Source organism: Dermacentor silvarum, chromosome 3, assembly GCF_013339745.2.
Source record: "Dermacentor silvarum isolate Dsil-2018 chromosome 3, BIME_Dsil_1.4, whole genome shotgun sequence".
NCBI classification, from domain to species: Eukaryota; Metazoa; Arthropoda; class Arachnida; order Ixodida; family Ixodidae; genus Dermacentor; species Dermacentor silvarum.
The window spans coordinates 114,215,260-114,227,048 of NC_051156.1; the positions used below are offsets into that span (position 1 = coordinate 114,215,260).

The 11,789-nt window shown below is 49.3% G+C and overlaps 1 protein-coding gene across 1 annotated transcript in view; it reads left to right on the forward strand.

The window, feature by feature from the left end:
* Positions 1-11,789, forward strand: part of LOC119445713 (tigger transposable element-derived protein 4-like) — a 342,546-nt gene that overhangs the window by 91,690 nt on the left and 239,067 nt on the right. The gene's annotated exons all lie outside the window — the stretch shown is intronic.

Sequence of the window (11,789 nt, forward strand, 5' to 3'; positions counted from 1 at the left end):
TTCGAGTGCGAAAAGGCTCGTCACTTCTCACAGACCATGGCGACCAGGCTGCGAGCTGGCCGCAGCCTATAGTTATACGAAAACGGACTCTCCGTGTGCTGTGGGACGTAATGCTGGAAGCAGAAAACATCGGCGACACCGATCCGGAGAGACCTAGCTCAGCCTCGAAAAAGCGTCACCGTCGTTACTGCTGCGTCGTGGGCTGCCATGAACAAGAAGGCCTGAATTCCAACATCAGATTCGACCGTTTTCCTTCAAGGCCTCACGATGTGGAGCGTCGGGCGCGCTGGATAACTGCAGTTCGTCGCGCTGGGTAAGCGAAATGGAAGATCGACATAGCAGCAGGCATGGCTGGTGATTCACGATTCGAGACCCGGCCACAGCGACAATTAACAATTCGACCGGTGCGAAGTGGTGAAGTGACCAGGTGTGTGCAAATGACCACAAATGGTCGGGCTGATTCGGTGACAATGCTCTACCCCACTACGAGCAGCACAGGTTAGAGAGCTGAATGTGATCATCCTTGACCTCAAGCCAGCACGTTGAGGCAGCACAGCAAGGTAGTATTGATTACAGCACATCGATGTTCGAGCGTTGTCATTAAAAGCTACATTAAGCGAGCAGCGCACGAGCTCGCGCTGCAGCGCGATTCGCACGTACGTACGTTACTGCGAGCTTATATGCATTGCATCATTTATTTATCAATTGCTAAAGGGACAGATGGTCGTTACTACAGCGCAGGCATAATTACTTGTCTAGCGGCATGCAGTCAACAAACATTTCAGGAGACCCGCCGTTTCGCGGCATGTCGAAAGACCGCTGCCGTCGCGGCGCGTACCGCCGTGCGCTCGAGCAGTTCCGTACACATGTCTGCTTATCGCTGCTGTGAATTCATTTATAGAAAGCATTTCCTCGCGTTTGTGCGCCTGAATCTAGCAGCGTGCAAACCTTACCTGAAGTTCAACTTCGCACGTGCGTGACTCGCTTCACTTGCGATTGACACCGCGCTAAAACTTCGCCGCTTATTTCTTGAACGGCGTACACGTATTCGGCGTTGCATAATTTATTGCCTTTACGCAGCATGCCACCCATGGAAAAATTTTCGGCGCCCGATATTCGCTGCAAGCCGTGGTACAACACAACCGAAAGTGGCGGGTCCATATTGTAAACGTGCTTCCCGGAACAGACGACCGAGCTTGTTACTACCCAGTTTAGGATTGAGGGCGCTTTTTAGCACCATTTTTGCAGCGCCCCCTGGGCAACGCAACAGCCTCATTAGCTACGCCGTAGCGGTGGGTTGCGGATTGCTTTTGACTAGCTGTGGCTCTTTATGCGTTACCCAAAGCATATGGATACACAAAAGTTTTGCATTCGGTCCCCATCAGAATGCGGCCACCGCAGTTAGGAATGGAATCAGCGATATCAAGCTCGTCAGCATGGAGGGCATAGCGAGTAATCCACCTCGTAGACACCTAACATAAAATTACAAGAAGGTTGAAGGGCTAGCGCTGAAAAGAAAAATTCTTTTGGCTGCAACTTTCATATGGAGACAGATTACCAGGGAAGTTCTTTAGGCTGCATACATGTGCTGCATATATAATGAAACCATACATTCTTTTCATACGGCACAACACTACGCTGACATAAGCGTCGCCGCGGTCACCGCACCTCCAATGCATGTGCATGGCAGGTGCACAGCTCTACTGTGTGATCTGCTTACAGTCCCTGAAGGATCAACGGAGAGAAACAGAGAGAGGCTAATTATTTATTGGCATACGTATATAAGTGATATCATAGCCAGACGCTTGCCATATTACTTCAGATGATCACTGTGAAAGACGAAACATGAATTATTACGTAGCACGTAGGCGTCACACCAAGTGTACGTCCGCACGCAGTTTCTGTGCAAGTGTATTAAACTTTATTATGCGTCACTAGGTCAACTGGCAGACCACGAGCCCTCGATTATTTTGGAGAACAGTGCACCGCTGACAGTGGCGTATCACCTGATTTTTCTTTGTCCTTATTTCAAAATTTATCAAATAAGTTCATAGCTAGAAATGAGTCATTGCGATGACCCAGTTGCGAGGGGGGGGGGGGGGCTGCATTACTTTTGTTTACCGAAGAGAAATTGAAGCCTTGTATTCCTGTTGTGCCCTAAAGGCGTCAAGAACAAGATTGGAGCCGGTGTGATGCCGGCGGTGACGGATTGTTCCTTATAATGTCTCTACTGCGTTATTTCAGACAGCAATATTTCTGGGACACTTCTAACGCGTGGCGTTACATCTGCGCCTCACAATGGTACCGAAGGGAAAAGACATAACAGGAGTGTGACGTGAAAAGCCACTTGCCTTCCTTTGTTTATGGAGAAGAACTCGTTTCGTGTCAAACGACGCACCGAACATACAAAAGCGACCGGTACAGTTCTTCGTTCTGGGATTCGCCGTTGTCTTGAAGGTTTCGGGTAAGTCGCGTAGATGAATTTTTTTGGTTCATTGAAGGAGCTGCGACAAGAAAATTACAGGTATCTTTATTAGCCGGGCTGCTCGTAACCAAGTTTGATGTTGAAGTCGTGCAATTAAGAGTTTCGGCTGCTTCCCTTTTGGCTGTGGCTATTATTGAGGATGTAATAAGGGACAATAAGGAAATTCAAAGAAACGAAGACGGACGCTCGCCTGTATTCCTTTCGTTCATTCTGCGTGTCGTTTTTTTTTCTTTCTTTTTTTTCTCGCCTGGGTTGGTCCGGGTCGCTCTGTCGGTCGGTGGGTCGGTCGCTGGTCATATTCTTGCCGAGAAGAATCAACCTCATTTTGATTCGAACCACGGCCCGCCAGCCTCCTTCTAAGATTACTTTGGGCGTGCAAACAAACTGCATATTTGTTCTAGCCGAAGCTGCACATTGAGTACTAGTGCAGGCGGAACATACAGGGCATTTCTTTCTAGGCTAACAAAAATTGATAAACGTTTTATTGGTGCTTTAGCGGCAGTTGTTTAAATGACTAAATTGAAGGCAGTCACAATTCAATGCACCTTCATTAAAAAAAAAGAATCTTTAACATCGTACCGAATTCGAAGTATTTATCATCGAATTTCAACAATAAATCCAGGCAACATCGAAACCTATTGCTGCGGGACCACAGAAAAGACAGCCCCGCTATCATATCAGACGGAAACGCCCCGTGACGACAAGCGCGAGGAAGTTTGAAACCGAACGCGTCGGCAAGTCGCGGCAGCTATTTTTACGGCACGCTTTCCCTGGCAAGCTTGTGCGGCTTTGTGCCAGGTTAGGAGTTACCACAGCATGCGATCATTCAAACTTCGCCCTACACTTCCTTACGGGGCGTCTCCGTCTCACGCGGTCACAGTCTCCGTACTGTCTCAATTGTGCTTTGCAATTTGATGACGAATATCTAAAATTAGATGCGATTTTCAAGATTTTTAAAAGATGGGTGAACATGAAAATATCACTGCCTCCAAAGTTGCCATTTAGACAACTGCCCCCAAGGCCCTAATAACGAAGTTAATTATTGCATTTTTGAATTGGTCTTCTAAAGCTCGCATTATCATCGCAAATCTATGTGCGCCTCGCCTAGGAACTTATATGCAAGAACACAACGTTTGCTGCACTGATTGAATGAATGAAAGTCTTTATTCAAAAGGAAAAAGAATGGGTCCAAAGAGTCTTATGGATGGCGCCCTCCATACAGGGCTCCAATGGCCTCTGCCGCCCACCGGACTTGATCCAGAAGTGCTAGTTGCACTTCCAGGTCTGAACTGGTGAGCTGTGCCTCCACTGCTCCGTCCTATGGTTTTATGATTGCCTAAACTAGAGTTCAGGTCCCTGGGCTTCAGCACGCATGCCCACGAAACGTGGTAGAGTGTCGGCCTACATCCGCACCACGGACACTTAGCCTGGTAAAGTGCTGGATGTATAGGGTGTAATTTTAAGAGATATACGTCCCTCTGCACCTTTCTTAGGTCAATCGCCTCTTCTCCGCTTAGGCAAATTGTGAGGCGTTCCATACAATTGGCGCGTGAAACGCTGGTGAGCAAGAGTCTCTCTGACTAGAATTGGAACGGGTGACGATCGGTGGTCAGAGAGTGCCGTTCGGTTACTAAACTCGTGAGCTAACGAGTCCACCCTCTCATTACCCTCGAGCCCGGCGTGGCCCGGGCACCAAATGAACCTGTGGCGTTGGGTCGCTGTGGGTTCAAGAAGCCTTAAGGCTGCGGCAGGTATTCTAACGGCCATGAAGAGCCGGCACCTAGGCTTCCTGTGAGTTCGATAGTATTACGGACGACACTCACTTACACTCCTGAAACCATAGAGCTAGGACTGTAGCCGTGGCGTCTGCCTTCGTAGCCAAGGTGGAGCGTAAGGAAGCGCTAGTGATTAATTGGAAATCGTAGTTTACGGCCGTGATTACGTGGCGCTGCCTACCGTAGCTGGCCGCGTCGACGTGCACGGCACTGGAGTCGGTTGCGAATTGCTTACGGAGCCAATGACTTTCGCTGTACGTCTGGCCTCGTGGTAGTCGTGGTGCATAGTTTTTGGGCACCTGTGCTACCGAGATTCGTTTCTGAACGTCGGGCTGCACGTCTTCCAACACCTCACCGAGATGCTGGGGGTGGGGCAGGGCTCCTATCCTGGTGAGAATTTCCCTACCCGCAGAGGCTTTACTGAGACGGTCCGTCAGAGAGATGAGTACCGCTGCCATGAGTTCCGCATAGGTTATGGAGCCCTAACGCTAAGAGCCTCTCCATTGGTTTACTGAGGGGCAGCCCGAGGGCCGCTTTGTAGGCGATTCTAATTAGGGCGCCAACCTGACCTTCGCCTTTGTCGAGCTAGTGGTACGGCAGGCCGTATGTCACTCTGCGCAGGACGAGGGCCTGGACGAGCCTTGGGGTACCTTTTCCGCGCATGCCCTTTCTGTGGTTCGAGATACAATGTATCATTCTGGCTATTTGCTGCACTGTAGCCTTTAAGGTGGTGATGGTGTGTTTGGCCTTGCCGTTTCTCTGTACCCAGAAACCCAGAATTCGGGCCTGGGTGACCTCAGCTATGGCGTGGCCATCCACCTAGAGCGAAGGTGGCGGTTGATTTTGCTATGTATAAATACTTTTTATAAAAACTCTGTATGGTTTGAAATTTCGCAGTATCGCCCGAAAGGCGAAACATCGATTGCGATAGCGCAATAGTAGACAGCTATACGAATTAAGGATAGTAGCTTTATCGGCTGTAGAATCTTGTAAACATTCGCTTACTAAGTCAGTGAACAAGCTAGGTGTCGGCGCGCACATGCAAATGTGAATGCTTCACAGTCGATGACCGTAGACGCCCACTGTCAAAACGCTGGCTTGAGGAATCGCGCAGCCGCCGAGAACGAAGTGACCTTCGTACTCTATATTGCTTCAACGCTGAGTGACCAGAACTCAGAGCACGCACAAAAGTATAAGCTTGTCAGCGCACCTAGACTCTGCCCTCCACGCAGACCATCTTCAAGATAGAGCCCACGCGATCACGGGCGGTCGCGCAATACGCATTTGCTTCTGGAGTAAAGGCCGCTCCCGCTCTCTCCCCTCCCCCCGGTGCCTTGCGCGCGACGGAAGACAGCACGCTTACTCCCTGCTTTCATCCCTTGCGCGTGCGAGATTCAGCCGCGATCGTCGATTGCGCTCGCACGCTTTCACTCGCACATACAGCATGCAGTGTTCGGCGATCATGTTAGACGACGGTGTTAGCGATGGTGGTAGAGTGTCGGCCAACCTCCGCAACACGGACACTTAGCCTGGTAAAGCGCTGGATGTATAGCGTGTAATTTAAGAGATATACGTCCGTGTGTATCTTTCTTTGGTCAGTCGACTCTTCTCCGCTTAGGGAATTGTGAGGCGTTCCATACTTTTGGCGCGTGAAACGCTGGTGAGCAAGAATCTCTCTGACTAGAATTGGAACGGGTGACGAGCGGGGGTCAGAGAGTGCCGTTCGGTTACTAAACTCACGAGCTAACGAGTCCACCCTCTCATTACCCTCGAGCCCGGCGTGGGCTGTGCACCAAATGAACCTGTGGCGTTGGGTCGCCCTTGGACTTCACACGGAACATCACGGCGACGCCGACGACACCGGCAAAAAATGCGCCTGAAGTGTCCATTTAATTGCTAGGACAATGTAACGATCACATCGTCCAGGCAGCAGAGGCAGATGGACCATTTGAAACCGTGCAGGAGGGCGTCGATCATTTGCTCAAATGTGACCGGGGCATTACATAAACCGAAGGACATCACATCAAACTGATAATGGTCGTCGGGAGTAATAAAAACAGTCTTCCCACAGTCCATATCATTGACGGCAATTTGCCAGTACCCGGAGCAGGTCCATGGAAATAAAATATGGCGCTCCATGGAGGCAATCCAGGGCATCATGAATGCGTGGTAGCGGATAGAGGTCTCGCTTTGTTATCTTGTTGATGTGCCGATGATCTACGCAAGATCGCCAACTGTTGTCCTTTTTTAACCAGTGCAACAGGGGATGCCCATGGGCTGCAAGAAGGTTCAATGGTGTTACGTGAAAGCATCCTGTGAACTTCATGTTGGTTGATGTGTCGCTCAGTAGGCGAGATGCGGTATAGAGTCGCCGATGAATCGTGCGCGCATCGCCGGTGTTGATTCGATGCTTGACAACAAATGTTTGTCCTAGAGAACGGTTTCCAAGGTCGAATATGACCTTGTACGAGGCAACGTAGTTCATGAGCACGCTGGGGCGGAAGGTCAAGAGCAATCATTTTCAATAAGGTATTCAAGTCTGAAGGGGCAGGAAGCGAAGCAAGAGTTGGACACAAGGGGCTGTCACAAGTTAAAGCTGAAATGTGGTTGTCTCGGGCCGGCGTGATTTGCGCAAGCGATATATGCCATGCGGTCGAACTTGTGCACAAAGTCGAAAATTCACCAGCGGAAGACAGGACACGTTGTCTGTAATGGTAATGGGTGCAGGTCAGGCATCTCTCCTTTAGGCCTCTCTCACTTTCTGTAATGGTAATGACTGTATGAGGAAACGCGACGTTATGCAAGACAGGACATCCGGATTAGCGGATGCGATGTAGTCACCGTCTGGTATAGGGTGGAACGGGTAAAACACCTATGGAGGTAACGGCAAGGTGAGGGAGGCGAATATATGCTCTGTGTAATATAGCCGGATTGGAGCATTATAGGGAGGATATATAGTAACAGGTAGAGCGAGTTGTACAACACCAGCAGAACTGGCTAACAAGGCGGAATGAGCTGAAGAAGTCAAGTCCGAGGATTAGGTCGTAGGGCAGTGTTATAGAACATAGAATAAAGCGGAAGTACGATGTCCGGCGATACTCACATGAGCTGGACACATGCCGGTGTCACGTGAGCTGGACAAAGGCCGGTGTTGAACCATCGAGGACTCGAACCACAGACGACGAGGCTGGAGTGAGGGCCTTTATTAGAAGGTTGCTGAGCTTAGCATTTGTCACAGATGCGTGCGTGCAAGTGTGAGTCAGAACCGTAATGGTACACCATTCACGTTCACTTTGATGAGATTCCGGTGTGTCGGCAGGGCCAGAAGAGAATTTTTGTGTCGGGTCTTTATAGGAGCACTACCTCCAGGTGCTGCATCCGTTAGTTTTCAGAAAGTGTGCGCCGGAAGGAGCTAGGGGTCGGTGATCGACGAGACGGGGGCCATCGGGAGAAGCGGCGATGTGGCGTAGGCGAGCGGCTAGATCGGGTGGGCAGATTTGTGTCGCCAGTAGTTACTGGTTGCGTTTGAGGTAGGAAGTGAGAAGCAGCATGTGGCGGAGGTCGGATGGGAGATAGAGCCAAGAAGTCGAATTCCAAGAAGAGCGGCAGTGACATGAAATATGTGTGATACGGCCACAAGTAAAGCACATAGGCCTCTCGTCGGGAGTGCGCCATGTGACCCTGTTGCGATACCGCGTAGGGGTGTTCAGTTTCGGTTTCGGGTGACAGCGGGGGACGGATTGTAGTCAGGCCGGTTAATTGAGCAGACGTTGGTCAAACCAACTTTGGCCAATTTCTGGTGCACGACGGGCTGGATCTGTGAGACGGTCACTTGGCAATTGTCGGGAGCCAAGGGTTGAGGTTGTAATAGGGGATGCAGCTTCTATTTCACGCCGGATTATGTACGATGTCACGATGCCATCAGAGCCATCAGAGACAGACTGTGGAAGTCTTCGCAAGTGGACGTAGCAGCCGTGTTGGGAAGGCGGGTAAATGGTTGGGCAATGCGGCGGCTCTTGGCTTCTTCAAACCGGCGGCATTCGGTAACGTTGGCTTGCACAGTAGAAGAATTCTTAAACACAAGGAGGTGACAGGCATCATGTGCCATGCCCTTAACGACATGTGCGACTTTATCAGCTTCGGACATCCTCGGATTCACTTTAAGGCACAGAGCGAGCACGTCCTCGATGTACGTGAGGTAGGACTCAGTGCACGTCTGGACACGCGAAGCGAGGTCTTTTTTGGCGGTGTGCTGAAGTCTAATAGGCTTGCCAAACAAATCCTTGAGTGTTAGCTTAGAAACGTCTCAGCTAGTAAGTACTTCATCGTGGGTCTCAAACTAGGCGCGTGCATGCCGTTCCCGCTATGTTAAATATCAAATTAGCTTGGATGATCGGCTGGCCCGAATGGTTTCCTGCGCTCACCGGCTCATACAGTTGAAGCCAATCTTCAACATCAGCATTATCGGTGCCTGAAAAGGTTCCAGGGTCGCCCGTTTGTGCCGGAATGACGGCGGGCGTGGTTGCCGACGTGCTTGAAACATCGTCACCTTGAGCTGGTTTGCAGATGCAGCCAACGAACACCCGCTGCGTAAATCCGTCTTGCTCTTTGCCCGCTACCTCCACCGAAAATGTTACGGAGGAAATAGAAGTAGGAGTAAGTGAGTGAGTGAGTGAACTTTATTGGGTCCACAATAGACGCGAGTAAACTCGACGTCACCTGGCCAGGCCCACTCGGGGACCATCAGGTCAAACCTGATGGCCCTCTCGCGGGCCCTCTGGACTGCCAGGATTTGAGAGGTCTGATCCTGGGCCTTAATAAGCATCATCATTTCCTCTTGGGTGAAAGGGGGACCGGCAGATGCGCAGCCCCACAGGACATGCTCGAAGTCCGCATAACCACCACACAGGGGGCAGTCCGGGCAAGTAGGAGACATATAAACAGTATTGTTACAATAACTGTAGCGCCTGCCAAGTTGGTAGTTAACTAGCGAAAATAAGGGTCTTCTTCTCCGGAGTAATCTTAAACGTGTTCTTCATTAACCTCGTACAATATATAGAGATTTCTCGATTAACCTAACATTTCTAAGAAACAAATGAGCGAAAAATCAAATAAAATATCACCCACGATTACGATACTCCCTGATAAGACATTTGAGCGCCGCTCTATACGTGTTTTCCTTTCGCGATTTATCGGCTGTCGCGGACAATCTGGCTCGTGCGGCACGTTTCAGACCGAGCGAAGCGTTGCAAAACAAGTAACACTCGAGCACAACTATATCGGCGAGCAGAATCGGCCATCGTCGAAAAATTGATGTGCGGGTCAAGCGCGTTGGCTTTTATACCTGACTCGCCGAACGTTCCAGAGTAATCGCTTGTGCCCGCGTGGCTTCCAAAAAGAACTACACAAATCGCGTCGCGCATACAATCAGATAAAAAAAATTAATCTTTCGTGGCAACAGCTAACGGATAGCACTATCCATGATATTCGATAAACTTCAGATACATGCAGGCGAGTAGCGCGTCGAGGGACGACGTTTAACATGTCTTACCCGATGAAAAGCAGTGACCGAAGAAAGAAGTGAACAGACGACGCGTGGTACTCTGGCGCCATCTCGTAGCGATCATTGGCACTACGCTTTTCTCTCATCCTTCACTGTTGTGCTCGTTGGCTCGGTTACGCTGCCGACGCTCGCCACAGGAACGGACCATTAAGAGCTGCCCTCTAAAAAACATTGCTTTGGCACGCTGCTCCTGCTGCGTCGGGAAGGCACTTGTAATCGGCACGTCTGCTCCCTTCGTCATCCTGCCCGGCGTCACTCTCTCGAGTGACACCGAAGTACTTGGTACTAATCAGTAGCGCCACCGGCGCCCGAGTCGCAAGCTTTTCATCGGAACGTAATTATCAGTAAATATAAAAGTAGAAGTTTCCTTGTGTGCACCTCACACGAATAGACACAACTTTCTTTACGCGGATCCAAACCTGTAATCCGTAATTTTTGTTTATCGCATTGTGTTTTACCGGCTCTGCTTTGGAAATGTGCCTGAAGTTTGTACAGATGTGGTGGTAAAACAAGTAGCCAACAGCGCACTTCGCCTGGAAGCCCCGAAATCTTTAGTATGACGAGGGTGTCGAAAATGAATCATCAGTAATGACATATTTGGTTGGTCGTTCGAGAACGCTCTAGGGCTACAATGGGGGCGAAAAGCCGCTTGAGATATGTATTGATAACGAGAACAAACAGATACGCAAATAATGGTCCTGCTTCCATATCATCACTGAAACCCGCATATTGTAGCAGGAGTTCTTAGTCACTCTTTTAAATGACATTTGTAGCTTGCCAGATCGCTCTGAAACTAGAGCCCGTATATACCTTAAGGGCAGCCAGCGAACACACCCCTGGTACTACTGAAGGGTGCCACAACTCGCTTAAACCGCTTCGCTGTTCGTGATGTATTAGTCGCCGAGATCGGCCGACATGTGCGAAGCATTTTTTTACACAAGTATAATTCGCCTTAGTTGATATAAGTGGAAATAGCCGTTTAAGCTCACTTGAAGAGCTGAATTTCAATGCTTACATTTAAAAATGGGAGTGGTGAGTTCCAATATACCGCAGCCTTACAAAGCCAATGAAAATTGGAGGCTTAAACACACCGAATGCAAGACAAACATCTTCTATAGCTACCATCAATGGTTTCGTAGAGTTTGATAACGTAACCATCTGTGCTGCCACACTCTACGCGTTTGCCAAATCATAACCAAAACCAGATGCATGTCTTGGTTGTCAAGACAAGTAAAAACTAAGCCATGCATGCCAGACTCAGACACGCACACCTGCACTTTTTGCTCGTGAAATACTGCAATGTTGAAAATTTTCAGCTCAGAGGAACTCGCTTTTAGGCGAGTTGAGCTACAATATTCATACACAAAGGACTGAGTGCTAGCTTCTTCATACCGCGTCACATGACAGAATCTACATTTGCAGCAAACGAATATTGGGAATTTCCTTATGGAATTGCTATCATAACCTTTTAACTATTATTTGTACGGTCTTTTCCATGCATCAGCGCAGTATAGCCGATTCAGGAGCTGGTAGGAATACGGGGTGAAAGCTTTCGTCAAGCCTTAATGGCGTTTTGGGTTCACCCCACAGCGTCACTGTCGTGACTTGTTGTCTCCTCGGATATTGAAACTAACTGAAATGAAAAAAAAAGCTGAATTGTAAGCGTCAGGCCTACGTTTCTAAATTACCTTCATAAAATGATGGCAGTTTCGCCCGAAGGGCGAAGCACTCAGGCGATAGCAACGGTTTAATAATGCGCTTAACCTTTTCGCGTGGTGTTCTAACTATACGTGGGTCCGCCTAACGGGAATGCGACCTACCCGTGTTTTTTCTGACACGCTTAAATGCTTTACGATGCCGTACATAGTTTGTAAAGGCACCGCACAGGCACCACTATACGCTGCCTGCAAAGGGCTGCGCCAGTAAAATAGATTGCTTTCAAGTTTAAGCACTGATATCGTTTTAG